Here is a 14,455-nt window from a genome sequence, read left to right on the forward strand (position 1 = left end):
AAAAATGTCATTACCTTGTTTAAAAATAGTGTAAGATTAACAGAGATTATGGAAGAAAAGCCAATTATTTGTGGCTAAGTAAAAATTACAGAGTAGGTTGAGGGTATGTTTATGTAGCATTTCGAAAGTTATTTATGAGTTTGATTAAGGAAGAAAATCCATTTATTTGTGGCTAATTGGGTGTGAAGAATATCTTTAAGAAATATCTAAAGCTTGAGTGATTCAAGAGAAACTCGTAAAGAACGGATAATTGGGTGTGAAAGAACAACGAATTATTTTATATTTTCAACCGTCGTTATTTCACCTAATTGACCACCTAAATGTTTCCCTCCATAAATTAATACATTTCTTTACACTCATATTTTCTCTCCATTAATAAATTATTTTACCCCAATAATTATAACCCATCTCTCTCCCTTACTAGTTTATTAATTGAAATTTTTTTGGTCATCCGAATTGAACCCAACTGTTTCAAAAAGCGTGATTCTTGGTCTTCCTAACTGCGCCATTGATCGTGCTTCTGGAGCCTTCTTTGAACAACTATTTTGTGTTGTCATTAAGTCCTGAATCATGTGGAGAACAATCCATATTCTCCATTGTTTTGGGTTCTCTTTGCTCTCTAAAAATTATTCTCTCTCTAAAAAGAAACCTTCTCTTCTTTGAATTTTGTTGCATATTTGTTTTAGTAAAAGCGTAGATTTCTCTATTGTTATTCTCGTGCAGGTAATTTGCTTTCGTTTAAGAAAATTTTTATCATGGGTTGCATTCTTTATTGCTCAAACTGTTATTTTACCTTCTTGTGACACTTATACTGAGTTCCTTTGTTCTTGTGGAGGATTTTGTGATCAGTTCACATAAAAGAATTGTTAGTTTTAGACTACTAGTTGAGGATTATAGTGTAATGGTTTACTGATGGTTATCAATCGAGTTACCTTGCTCTAACTTTGTTTTAGCAAAACAAATCGCTTAGTGATTTTATCCATTGAGTTTCTTCTTTGTTTCAATCTCTTTCATGACTTAGTTTTCTCCCTTATCTATTTTTATGCATTTATGGTTATAGAAATTGTAAATTCTTGTTTCATTTTCTCATGAACCTGATTTCAAAAATTCCTCTCTTTTAAAACTTATAGTTTGTTATCACTATATTTCATATATCCGTTTTATTTTGTCTGCAGTTTGTACAATCGTATTAGGGTTTTTGTTAGTGATTTGGTATGTCGTTTTTGAAACTGCTTTATTGGTTCTTCTTCTTGATCTCATCTTCTACTTCTCTGCTCTCATCTAATTGTTGCTTGGATTCATATATATATATATATATATATTACAGTTAATTGTTTTTGGCTAGAGCATAATCTTTGATTTTTTTATACTATTGAAACTATGGGTGTAGAATGCTTCTCCTTGTTATTTTAAATAACTTCGTATTAGATCTCTCGTGTATATGTGTATACACACATTAATGATTAATGAAGAAGTATTTCTAGGGCAATTGCATTAATAATGAGTTAAAATCATATTATAAATATAGTCTTAACTATTCATTGATTGATTATAGTTGAAGCAACAAATAAATAAAGTGTATAAAAACAAAACGGGTCCTTAAGATCTCGGATTCGACTGGTCTAAATTTTTAAAACCCTACCTGCCAAAATGGGTTCGAGTTCACAAATCTGTGTCGGGTCCAAGATCCATTGTCATTCCTAAGCCTGAGAAATCCAGATACTCTTAGTTAAAAAGGATTGTTGAGTTCTTCTGAGAAAATCTACCATATCAAAAGGTGATAACTAAAGGGCCAGAACAACTACAACACGTCAGTTTGACTAGTAATGAGGTTGCCACAATAACAAAAGCACTAGACAACGTTATAATTTAAAGAAGAGTAAGTCATTACGAATCTAAGGGAATGCGAATCCAAGGAAGACTTAGCCCAATCCCTATCCAGAATTTTGAAGAAGAGAGAGAGGATGAGTCATACGTTCCTGAACACACTATAAAATAGACCTCGTTGGGCAGTGCTAAAACAGGAAGCTCTCCCAAGGCAACAATGAGACATGTAATGGACCAGGATCTCCTTATTAAGAGACACAAGATGTATAGTCATGCAGGACATATTGCTGTTTTAGGACACCTTTTCACCAAGGCTTGTCCTTTGGGGAAGGATCCATCTTAGGAAGGGATGGACTGAAACACAAAACTGTAAGACAAACTCCTAGATGTTCAAGCGAGAGCTTATTCGTTTGTCACAACTGGTAGGAAAATCCACAATTCACAGTAAGCTAGGAAGGCCTAATTCGATGTAGAAAAAGAGAGGAAACATGGAGTGTTTTGGAAAGCTTCATCCAGTCCACAATTCATAATAGGCTAGAAAGGCCTCAAATTGCAAGCCGTCCGTCCACAAAGATTTGGAGGTGAGGACATAGCTTTAACTAGTGGTTCATAAGGTAAAATGGTCACTATTAGAGAAGTTAAATCCATCAAGGTCACCATCGTTAGGAACCAAAATGACATAAAAAATGAAGTTGGAAACACACAGTGTTAGTATATAAGGGTATTTGGGTTCTTGTCCATATGCCACCTCAGCAATCTTATATAACAAATTCTTTGATTCTGTTATAACTAAATTCTGTTATAAAAGATTCTTGTAATGAATTTTTAGCCAGCCATCTATATATACAGGATGTACGCTTCTCATTTAGATGGATGATTGTATCTAGTTTTTTCCTCTTTTCTAAAAATAGATTGTAAATCTCTCTCTTCTACAATAAAATACTAAAAACGGAGGAGCGTAAAAACTTCTAGGAAGCAGTAATGGTGAAGTCTTTGCTACTGTTTCATTGCATATAATCTCAATCACATCTTAGCTCTTTTTTCAGTCTTTCTAGTGTATTTTCACATGGTATCAGAGCAAGGCTTTGCAGAATTTCTGTTTTGATCTTTGTTCAATTTCGTGAAATCGTTGATTCTTGTTAGCAGTTTGAAGTAGAATCTTTGATCATTGTTGTTGTTGTTCTGTAATCTAAGAATCGTAGTTGATAATTCTCAATAGAAATTCAATATTTGTTCCATTTCATTCATTCAGCCATTATATCCAACACAAGATCCTAGTAGTGTGTTCTTCATTCATCCTAGTGAGAATTCTGGTGTATCTCTAGTGTATGAAAAGTTTGCTGGTGAAAATTATGGTGAATGGAAAAGAAGTATGGTCATTGCTTTAGCAGCCAAGAATAAGTTGTGTTTTGTTGATGGAAATCTTGAAAAACCTCAAACTACATATCCTGATTTCAAAGCATGGGAGAGATGTAATAATCTCATCATCTCTTACTTGCTTATTTCACTAGATGTAACAATCTCAAGGAGTGTGTTTTACCTAACATTGCTCTAGCCTACAGATTGATTATTCAAGAAGAAAAGCAACAGAATATAACAGAAATTTCTTCACAAAATGCTCAACCAATGGCATTTGTTGGAAATTTCAACAGGAGACCAGAGTTCAGGCCACCACATTTTCAACAGAATACTTCTCAGTCTCAAATCAATCCAGGAAGCTTTCCAAGATCTTATCAAGGAGGTGTCACTCAAAGGAGGCCTACTGGATTCATGAGTGGTGGTGTGCAATGCACCTACTGTCACAAAAGAGGTCATAACAAAGAAAACTGCTGGGAGTTGAAAGGATTTCCACCTGGACATCCAAAGTTCAAGGGCAAGAGAGCAGCACATGTGGCACTCACTGATGATGCAATTGATGATGGAGTCACTATCTCAAATAATCAGTACCAACAGTACATGTAATGGTTAAATGAACAGCAAGAGGCTAGCAAGGCAGAACCATCATCTGGAGTTCACTGAAATAATCATGCACATGTGGCTGTTCATGCTAGTATAGCAACACCTACGCTTTCTGACAAATAAGCAGGTACTTGCTTACTCTCATCTTCTAATATGAAGTGGATTGTGGATTCTGGAGCAACAGATCATATGTGTGCTAATCTGAATCAGTTTACATGCTTCGTTGAATACAGAAGTATACCTAATACTTTTTATATTGCAAATGGTAAGAAAGTAAAAATTGAGCATATAGGAGAAGTTAAATTGGATAATGGAATTCTGCTCAAAGATGTGATGCATGTACCTGATTTTAAATATAATCTAATATCCACACACAAGCTATGCAAAGACATGAAATGCAGAGTAGTATTCACTTATGATAAGTGTTTACTACAGGATCATTCTCAAAAGAATTCCCTAGTTCTTGGTAAGATACACCATGGTTTATATGTTGTTAATTCAAATGATTCAAAGGAAACAAGAGTGGTTAGCTGCACAGCAGATTCAATTGAAGAGTTCAAGCTTTGGCATTTGAGATTGGGTCATGTACCTTTCTCAAAAATGCAGTCCGTAAATAGTAGTTTTAATAATGGTTCTATGAAAGAAGAAGTCATATGTCATATATGTCCTAAGGCAAGACAGGCTAGAAAACCTTTCTCAATCAATATCATAAAGTCCACTAGATGCTTTGAGTTTCTTCATATTGATGTATGGGGGCCATATAAGGTCTTAACCCATGACAAATGCAATATGTTTCTGACTATTGTAGATGATTACTCAAGGCACACTTGGATATTTTTACTGAAACACAAAAATGATGTGGTTGTTGTTGTTAATAACTTTGCTGCTCTTGTATAGAATCAGTTTAATGTACATATTGGAACTATTAGATCAGATAATGCCAAGGAACTATGTGAAGGTGATATGTTAAAATTCTACTTGAAAAATGGTGTTTTGCACCAAAGAACTTGTGTAGAAACTCCCCAACAAAATGGAGTTGCTGAAATAAAGCATAGGCACTTGTTGGAAACTGCCGGAAGTTTGTACTTTCAATCCAATGTTCCAGAAAAGTTTTGGGGGGAATGTTTGTTGAGTGCATGTCATCTGATCAATAGAATAAGGCTTAGCAGCATTGCATTCATTTCACCCTATGAGAAGCTATTTGGAAAGAAGCCTTCATTAGAGCACTTAAGAGTGTTTGGTTGTCTTTGTTTTGTCTCTACCCTAAGATCTCATAGAAGAAAATTTGATCAAAGAGCTACAAACTGTGTGTTCTTAGGGTATCCATCTAACCAGAAGGCTTACAAACTTCTAGACTTGCAGACTCATAAAATCATAATATCCAGAGATGTTACTTTCCATGAGAAACATTTGCCCTTTTATTATTCTTCCACACCAAATAAACCACTGCCTATTTTCCTTCCTGCTCACAATGAAATTGAACCTACATTATTTCCTTCTACTCTTGATCCTTTCATTCTTCCTTATGAAAATTCAAAACTTGACACTTCCTCAAAAAATGTCAATCAAACAGAAACCACATATTCAGACATCAATCTTGACATTACACCAAATTCTGACCCACCTATTTCTCATCTTCAACCAACTACCATAACCTCAAATCTCAGACAGTCTGCAAGACAACATAAGCCACCTTCTTACCTAGATGATTATGTTTGCTCTATTTCTTCTCAGATATCTCATTGGTGCAATTTAGTGGAGTTCTCACATCTACCATCAAAAACTCAGGAACATATTCAGGTTCTTGATAAGGTTACTGAACCAGTAAACTATGAACAAGCAGCCAAGGATCCTGGATGGATAGCTGCAATGCACAAGGAAGTTGAAGCATTAGAAGCCAATAAAACATGGAGTCTTGTCCCACTTTCTAAGGGTAAAAAACCTATAGGAAGTAAATGGGTTTACAAGGTTAAATTGAAAGCTGATGGAAGTGTTGAGAGACTAAAGGCCAGACTAGTGGCAAAAAGGTTCACACAAAAGTATGGTGTAGACTACTTCGAAACCTTCTCACCAGTTATAAAGATGACAACAGTGAGATGTCTCATAGCCCTTGCAGCTAGCAAAAATTGGGCATTACATCAGTTGGACATCAATAATGCCTTTCTTCATGGAGAATTGCGTGAAGAGGTGTACATGAAGGCTCCAGAGGGAATTTTTAATCCCAATAACTTAGTATGAAAACTACATAAATCCTTATATGGACTTAAACAAGCTTCTCAGCAGTGGTTTGTTAGACTCACCATGGAACTTCTTCATAAAGAATTTCATCAATCTAAAAATGATTACTCTCTTTTCATCAAAGACTATAAAAAGAATTTCATAGTTCTAGTTGTGTATGTTGATGATATCATCATCACTGGCAACAATGAGCATGTTATAAAAGATCTCAAACTTCATTTGCATCATATATTCAGCATTAAAGACTTGGGACACCTCAATTATTTTGTTGGAATAGAAGTGTCCTATGTTACACAGGGCATAGTTCTCACTCAGCAGAAATTCACAAGAAAAATACTTGCAGAATGTGGTTTTGACACCAATAAGGCTGCCAAAACTCCCTTACCAGCTAATGTCAAGCTGCTTAGTAATGAAGGAGAGGTGTATTCAGACCCTAGTCACTACAGATGTCTTGTTGGGAAACTAAATTTCCTTACTCACACAAGACCAGATCTTTCATTCTCTGTACAAGCCCTAAGTCAGTTTCTCCAACAACCCAGATTACCTCATGTTCATGCACTTATACATGTACTTAGGTATCTTAATCATACTTCAGGGCAAGGTATTCTACTGCAAGCAAAACCTCAGCTCACCCTTCATGCTTATTCAGACTCCGATTGAGCTTCCTGCCCTAATACCAGAAGATCTATTACTGGTTATGTCATGCTCCTTAGTCAGTCACCTATTTCTTGGAAGTCTAAGAAGCAAAGTACAGTGTCTAGATCTAGCTCAGAAGCAGAATATAGAGCTATGGCAGCTGCTTCTTCTGAAATAACTTGGTTAGTAAGGTTACTCCAAGAGCTAGGCATTAAAGACTTGTTACCAGTGGCACTTATATGTGACAATCAGTCAGCCATACAAATTGGAAAGAATTTAATATTGCATGAAAAAACCAAACATGTGGAACTTGATTGTCATTTCACTAGAGACAAGGTAATGGAGGGTCTTATTGAGCTCATGTATACCCCTTCTCAAGAACAGTTAGCTGATCTCCTAACTAAAGCTCTTCCTTCTCCTCAACACAACCATCTATTGAGCAAGCTAGGGATCCATGATACTCATGTTCTCTAGCTTGAGGGGGGATGTTAGTATATAAGTGTATTTGGGTTCTTGTTCATATGCCACCTCAGCAATCTTATATAACAAATTCTTTGATTCTATTATAACTGAATTCTGTTTAACAGATTCTTGTAATGAGTTGTTAGCCAGCCATCTATATATATAGGATGTATGCTTCTCATTTAGATGGATAATTGTATCTAGTTTTTTCCTCTTTTCTAAAAATAGATTGTAAATTTCTCTCTTCTGTAATAAAATACTAAAAACGCTAAGGAGCGTAAAAACTTCTAGGAAGCAGTAATGGTGAAGTCTTTGCTACTGTTTCATTGCATATAATCTCAATCACATCTTAGCTCTTTTTTCAGTCTTTCTAGTGTATTTTCACACACAGGGAACATGTCATTCTAAGGATTTACCCCCAAAAACATCCGACAGGCTTGAGAGACTCCAATAAGCCACACAGTAGCTTCATATTCGACTAAGAAGATTAAATTTTCAGCCCACTTGAGTTACAAACGAAATATCTGTCCTAATGTCCATTTATATGCCTATGAAAATGATATTTTAATGAAAGAACACCCGGAGGGTAGCTGGTGTAAGAACTTCGTACTAACATTCACTAAAACTACCTACATCTTGGTGCAAAACCTTCTAGTTGGGTCACTCAAAAGTTTTGATGACTTGACAACATAGTTTTAAAACCACTTCATACCAAATGCTGCCAAAACAAAGAAATCTCTTGAGATGGTGACGATCATACAGAGAAGAATATCCTAACTTTTGGTTTTTTTTTTTTTTTTTTTTTTTTTTTTTTTTTTTTTTTTTTTGCAGGGGCTAGGTAAAAGCAAGGCAGAAAGTTAGATTTCGAAACACAACAATCATTGGTCGTTCCTTAAAAACATAAAAGTTGTGTGGAAGTATGCACAATCGCACGTTAATGTTGCATTGACTATCAATTTCCACAAAAAAAAAGAAAGAAAGAACAAAAAGACTTTAAAATTAAGTACTCAAGTGGACAAGATATAGATGTCCCAGCCTCCCAGGTTTCTTAAACTTTGAAGAGTATACTCTGTTGAATGAAAGCAGAGCAAAAATACATGCAATGCATAAGAAAGAAGAAACCTAAAAGTGACATGATCGCTAGAAGCATGTAGGAACGAACATCATAATCAATTGCGATTTCCATGCTTGTCATGTTCATTGTATAGAACATTATAGCTCCTTCAGAAGAACATTAAGCACCTTATCCAGGCAAGAAGCAGAACCGACAACTAAGAAACAGAAGAAACTGGTTTATGTAATCTTCTAACAAAACAATTGCAATAATTAATTATGCATCACACTGTAGAGTTGTGATGGCACCCATGTCTGAATCATCAGAGCTTAAAGAGCAGAAAGTACCTCTTTACATGCTTGATATGACATTCACCAGGGAAGAAATATCGGTAATCTCTTATCAACATTCTGATCCTCTAGTATTTATTTTAGAAATTGATGAACAATCAATTCGTAAAAATCAAGGCGGTTGAGTAAGCTACAAACCCATCATTGGGTTCTTTGGAGAATTAATTAAGTCAGAAGGGTGGATGACCCTCACAAAGACAATCATTGATGAGGAAGAAGTCACAGTAATTGTCCTTCAAGAGTTGTACGATATTTATTCACCTAATATATATAATTTCATATTAGCTAGAAAACTAATGGTAGCAATAATTAGCATATTCTCCACCTAGAAAACTAATGATAGCAATAAGTAGCATATTATCCACTTATCACCAAACCCTTTTATTTATAGAGGAGGATGGTCATATTGGACGAGTTAAGGGAAACTAGAGTGTTGCTTGTTGGGGTGTTCTTTGGGGGTACTCGCCATTTCAGGTACCTGAAAAGCCAAGTATTTGGTTAGTCGGGTACTTTTTTAACGACTTATGTCCCGGCCTAATTAATGGGGGTACCCGGATTTTAGGTACCCAAATAAGTGGGGTGATTTTTTTGGGCAGATTTCATATTTAATTATATGACAATTTCAGTGAGTAAAATCTGGGCAAAATATATACAGAATTTTGACGGCCAAAATTTTGAAAATTAAGTAGTATAATTTGGACAGAAGTTTTAATTGTAAAACTACATCACTATCGTTTTACCTCTTATCTCACCAGTAAAATCTCGATTCCAATTGAGTTCTAAACTACATGGACAAATATCCAAAAAGGCATTTTCTAAATTAGAAGCAAATCCACATCACTGTCATTTTACCTCTTATCTCACCAGTACAGTTGGTGCTCTTCATCTCACAATTACTGTAAACAGTAATTATGATTCTGAACAGTGCATCTGTCTTAAAGTATTTAAGAAATCTAAAACAAGACTCTTAGATTTATCATTTAATCTTAGACAATAAAATGCTCCCTTCTATTCCTCCCATTAGTCCCATTTGACTTTTCACCATTTTTTAGGTTGGTCAAATGAGACCACTTAAATAGGAGAGAGAAAGTGAATTAGTAAATTGTTAATGATTCCTTATTAGATTAATGATTCCCTCAAAATTTTAATTTTGCCTCCCAATTTCTGAAAATGGATAAAAAAATCTAAAAATTCATGAATGAATTAAAAAATTCTTAAAATTAAACATAACATTAAAAATCTGATACAAGTCGTGACTAATACATTCATGAATTTATATATTACGTAGTTCGCCATACATTAAAATTAACAGTTCCAACAACGAAAAATAAAATTACATAGATCGACTACTTAATTTCCCCAAGCTTTTTCAACTCTTCAACAGCATCGGAATAGTCGTAGTCTTTGCTGCTCATGTGATGCATTAAAATTAGGCCACAAAATTAAACCAAACAACCACATTTGTCAAATCTTTTTGTTTCATCAAGTATTCAAATGTCCAAAATTTTCAAAAACTAAAAACAGAATTCGAGAGGCAATAACACAAAATACTCCAAAACACAATTTGAGAGGAAACAATCAAAAAATGAAATTCTAAAATATCCAAATCTAAAAACAAAATTCTGGAGGGAATAAACAAAAATAAGCAAAATAGAATTTGGGAGAGAACAATAAAAAAATGAAATTCCAAAATATCCAGAATAATTAGAGTAATCATCAGATTCATCAGGATAATTAGGGTAATCATCATCAACCCTTTTAGGGTTATCAAGATCAACCCTTTTAAGGCTATCATCAAGAATCTTACCAGTGTTCATCAAACCCACAAAATCATCAAGAACAAACCCAGATCCTGAAACGAAAAAAAAAAATCAAGAACAAACTCAGATCTTGAACAAACAAAGAAAAAAAAAGGTAAAAAATCAACAACAAACCCAGATTTTGAAAAACAAACCCTCAGATTTTGAACAACAACCCCACCAAAATCGAAAAACAAACGCACAAAATAATCAAGAAAAAACCCAGACCTTGAAAAAAAAAAAAAAAAAAAACCAAATCATCAACAACAAACCAAAAAATCGAAGAACATACGAACAAGAATATCAGAAATTACGTACCCACAAAATTGATTATAAGAGTAATGAATAGAAAGAAGATAATAGAAGTGTAATGAATAGAAAGAAGATAATAAAAGTGTAATCGAAGAACAAATGAACTGAAATGATGAAGATATAAAAGTGGGGCGTATGATTATAAGAGTAGAATATGTATGAAGAATATCTAGGGTTAGGTTTACAAAAAGAGAGGAAAGGGTTAATTTTTGCTGGGTAGGTAAATGTAATTAATGTGTTTTATTAAGAATATTTAGGATTAATAGGGGTTAGTTGATAGAGTTTAATGAAGGTATAATTATAAAAAAGTAATATGAGTAAAGGTAAAAAAAAAAGTAAAAAATATATACTAAAAATGGAAATGGAACTAATAGGGTGATTTGATCCTATTTGAAAATGGGACTAATAGAGAGAATAGGAGGGAATATGGATTATGAAATCAAGGGATAGTTAGAAGGGAAAGAAATAAACCCACTCAACTATTTTGTTTTTAGTTGACCATATTACCCTACTATTTCACATGAATTTCAATGTAAAAGAAAAGAAAATAGATAGTTAGAAGGGAAAGAGAGAATTAGATGAAGGAAAGACAGAACACAGAAGATGAGAAATAGAGAAGGGAAAGCTTGGAAATGGAACTTTGAAAATTGAAAACCCTAAAAAGGGTATTTGGGTTTTTTAGTTTATAAAACCTGGTGGACAGTTCACACGCAGTAGTACATCACACTGCACATCGTATTTGTTTCCTTTTTAAGGGGGTCACCGGGTACCCGCTTCATTTAAATTTCAGCCTATGACCCAACCCGATTAAAACGGATCGGGTATTTAAATCGTAGTTTACAATTATTTTATAAATTGACCCATCACTTATATTGCGGGTCGGCGTGTCAGCGTGTCGGATTTTTTCGAACAGCCCTAGTTGCTTGTAATTGTAATTTTTAAGGAAAGGGAGTAAGAAAAAAGCAGGACCTAGAAAAGTCAGTCAGAAACTAGGGTAACAAGGGTACCATCAAAGATAAAATCTCTCATAAATGGGATTCAAGAGAAATCTTCCCCAAATGAGGTAGAAATGTGTCTTTAGGATCAAATGAGAGACGTTTTAAAGTTTTTTTGGTGAGTTAAAGAAAAATAGACACCAACCTAAAAATGTGCATGTTGTGTTAACAGAACCCCCGCTTTAGAAAAGACGTGATAAAGCTAATTGGCAGGATGGCGGCACTATTTAGGTTTGTTGCTCGCTTTGTTGAGAAAATTCTTTCCATTTCTTTTAAGTTCTGAGGGGTATTAAGGAATTCAGTTGGGGACAAAAAAATATAAAGCTTTTACAAAATTATAGCAACATCTGCACAACTTACCTACCTTGGCTTGCCCTATGGTAAGAGAAAACTTATTAGAGAGGAAAACAAATTCTAGCTACCAATTTACTTTGTTCGCAAGACTCTGCTAGATTCAGAAGCTCGATACACAAAGATCAAGAACACAACTTATGTAGTAGTGGTCGCAGCTCAAAAAGTCGTCCATACTTTGATGCTCACCTAGTGATGATTCCAAAAAACCTTCGGTTAGAAAAAAACCTTGACAAGATCTATAGATTTAGAAGATTGGCCAAATAAGTTGTGGAGCTAAATGTCATGAGAATCAAGTATCAACCAAGGATAGCTATCAAAGGGTAATCCTTGGTGGTTAATTTTGCAGGGCCTAACCTAGTAGTTTGTAACCGACGGTTCATCTAGAGCCATAGGGGATAAGTAGGTTTGGTCCCGATATCTCCAGAAGGAAAAAATTTTGAGTATGCATTGAAATTTCAATTTTCAAAGCCACTTCTAATGAGGCAAATATTAAGTTGTATGCCTTAATGATTCACAACTTATCGTGAATAAAATTTTAAGGGGGTTTGAGGCCACAAAGGTCACAATGCAGAGTTACTTGGAAAAAAAACCAATGAATTGATCTCTAAATTTAAGGCTTTCTAGCTTGAGAGGCTCCCTAGGACCCTAGATCACAAATAAGCAAACTCATACTCTTTCAAAATTAGGGAGTGCAAACATTTAAGGCCTAAAAAGTGTTGACTCTTAGGTTTTGATGATGACTACACTTCATATAAACAAATGTATTTTTAGAGATTGTGTGCAGGTCAATATCCGGTCATGATTAAGATCGTTGAAGGTACCTATGACTTAGTCTATAAACATGTACTCGTCAAAGAAATCCAAAGAAGTTAGAAAAGGCATATCACGTAGATGTCAAATGTAGATAGGAGGTCTATTGTTTCTAAGTTTGATAATCTAACAAAACTGAAATTTGGAAACAGTGCAGTGTTCCCAGACTGGCGTCTGAAGAAAATACGTCTGCTGAAATTTTGATTAATATATTTTCTGATTTTTAGCTGATGTATTGGTTAAAATTAATTAGTTGCATTATTTAATTATTAAAGTTAATTGACAAAATATTTTTTATAACTACCTAACGTATGATTTTCTAAAATCCTTTATATTATGCTTTTGTTTCGGATCTATATTTAGTGAATGACTAAAATGGCTAAATATAGTGAAGGGAACAGCTGTTAATACTAGTAAAGGGATCCTTAGCTATTATTAGTTAAAGGTAACCGTCCCTAATATTAGTAAAGAGGAATCGCACCTATTATTAGTTAAAGGTAACCGCACCTATTATTGGAAAAGGGAACCATAGCTAATTTTAGTTAAAGGGAACCGTAAGCTATTATTAGTATAGGGAAACTATAACTAATTTGCCTATTGTTAGTAAAAGGGAACAGTAGCTATCGTTAAGGAAATCGTGGTTTTGATTTAATCAAATGTGCACCTATTTTACCTTTTGTTAAGGCAATAACCCTGGGTTTTGGCCTTGCTAATTGAGATCCATATTATTCTTCTTATTATTTGGGATAAGGGAATTGTGGGTAGTTACCTCCTTTTTATTAGGGATTTTAACTCTATAAATAGAGGATTCGGTTGTTCCTCAAATAATGTATTCGTATGAACAATTGATTTCTTACGTTATTTTTGGAAAATCAACAAGAAATATTTTGTTCAAAAATTGCCAATTAGCTTATAATATTTTCTTGTGTAACTCTTTGATTTTATCTTTAAAGAATTTTTATCCTTGTAAAAGGGTTTTTTGAGTGAATTATTGTAACTAAACTTGGGCGAGTCTAGGGGAGGATTAGATAGCTTCTAATGAAGCTAGAGAAGAGATTAGCTTGGAGTAAAGCTAAGAGAGTTGCTTTGAGTGAAGCAATTGAAAGGAGAAGTTGGCTTAGTAAGAGAAGCTTCAAGTGAAGCGAGGTGTTTTATGTAATTGTAACGGGTTGCCTAAAACATAGTGGAGAGTTTTGAAATCCCGAGGGGTCGTAGTTTTTTCTTCTATTTAGGCTTAGAAGGTTTCCACGTAAAATTGTGTTGTCTCTTTCATTATTTCGCTCTAAGTTTAAGTTTTATTTCTTCTATCTAATTCCGCAAAAATAGGGCAAAAATACTTAAACTTATTAAAACAACAATTCACCCCCTCTTGTTGTCGTTCTCATCTCTAAAACAGTCTACAAAAAGATTAGTCTTGATAGAGGTAAAGCCAATAAGTGACATTCACGCCATATTCACAATTTAAAGGCATAATCATTCGAACTGGATGATTAACATCATATGATTCAAAGAACGGGTTTTACCATATGCCCTGATCCAAGCTAAATGGGTTAATAGCAATTCAATCTAGTATTGCTTAGTACAAGGAGAATTATTAGGACGCCAAGATAAGACTCCTACTAAAATGTGTAACCCCTAAATAAAGTCGATTATATCCTA

The 14,455-nt window shown here is 34.3% G+C and overlaps 1 long non-coding RNA gene across 1 annotated transcript; it reads left to right on the forward strand.

The window, feature by feature from the left end:
- Positions 1 to 328: 328 nt before the first annotated feature.
- On the forward strand, positions 329 to 10,612 carry LOC130798107 (uncharacterized). Its single transcript, XR_009039019.1, has 2 exons — positions 329 to 723; positions 7,954 to 10,612. It is a non-coding gene; the product is annotated as an uncharacterized LOC130798107 (long non-coding RNA).
- Positions 10,613 to 14,455: the final 3,843 nt, after the last annotated feature.

The sequence above is a fragment of the Amaranthus tricolor genome, chromosome 13, assembly GCF_026212465.1.
Source record: "Amaranthus tricolor cultivar Red isolate AtriRed21 chromosome 13, ASM2621246v1, whole genome shotgun sequence".
Lineage (NCBI taxonomy): Eukaryota > Viridiplantae > Streptophyta > Magnoliopsida > Caryophyllales > Amaranthaceae > Amaranthus > Amaranthus tricolor.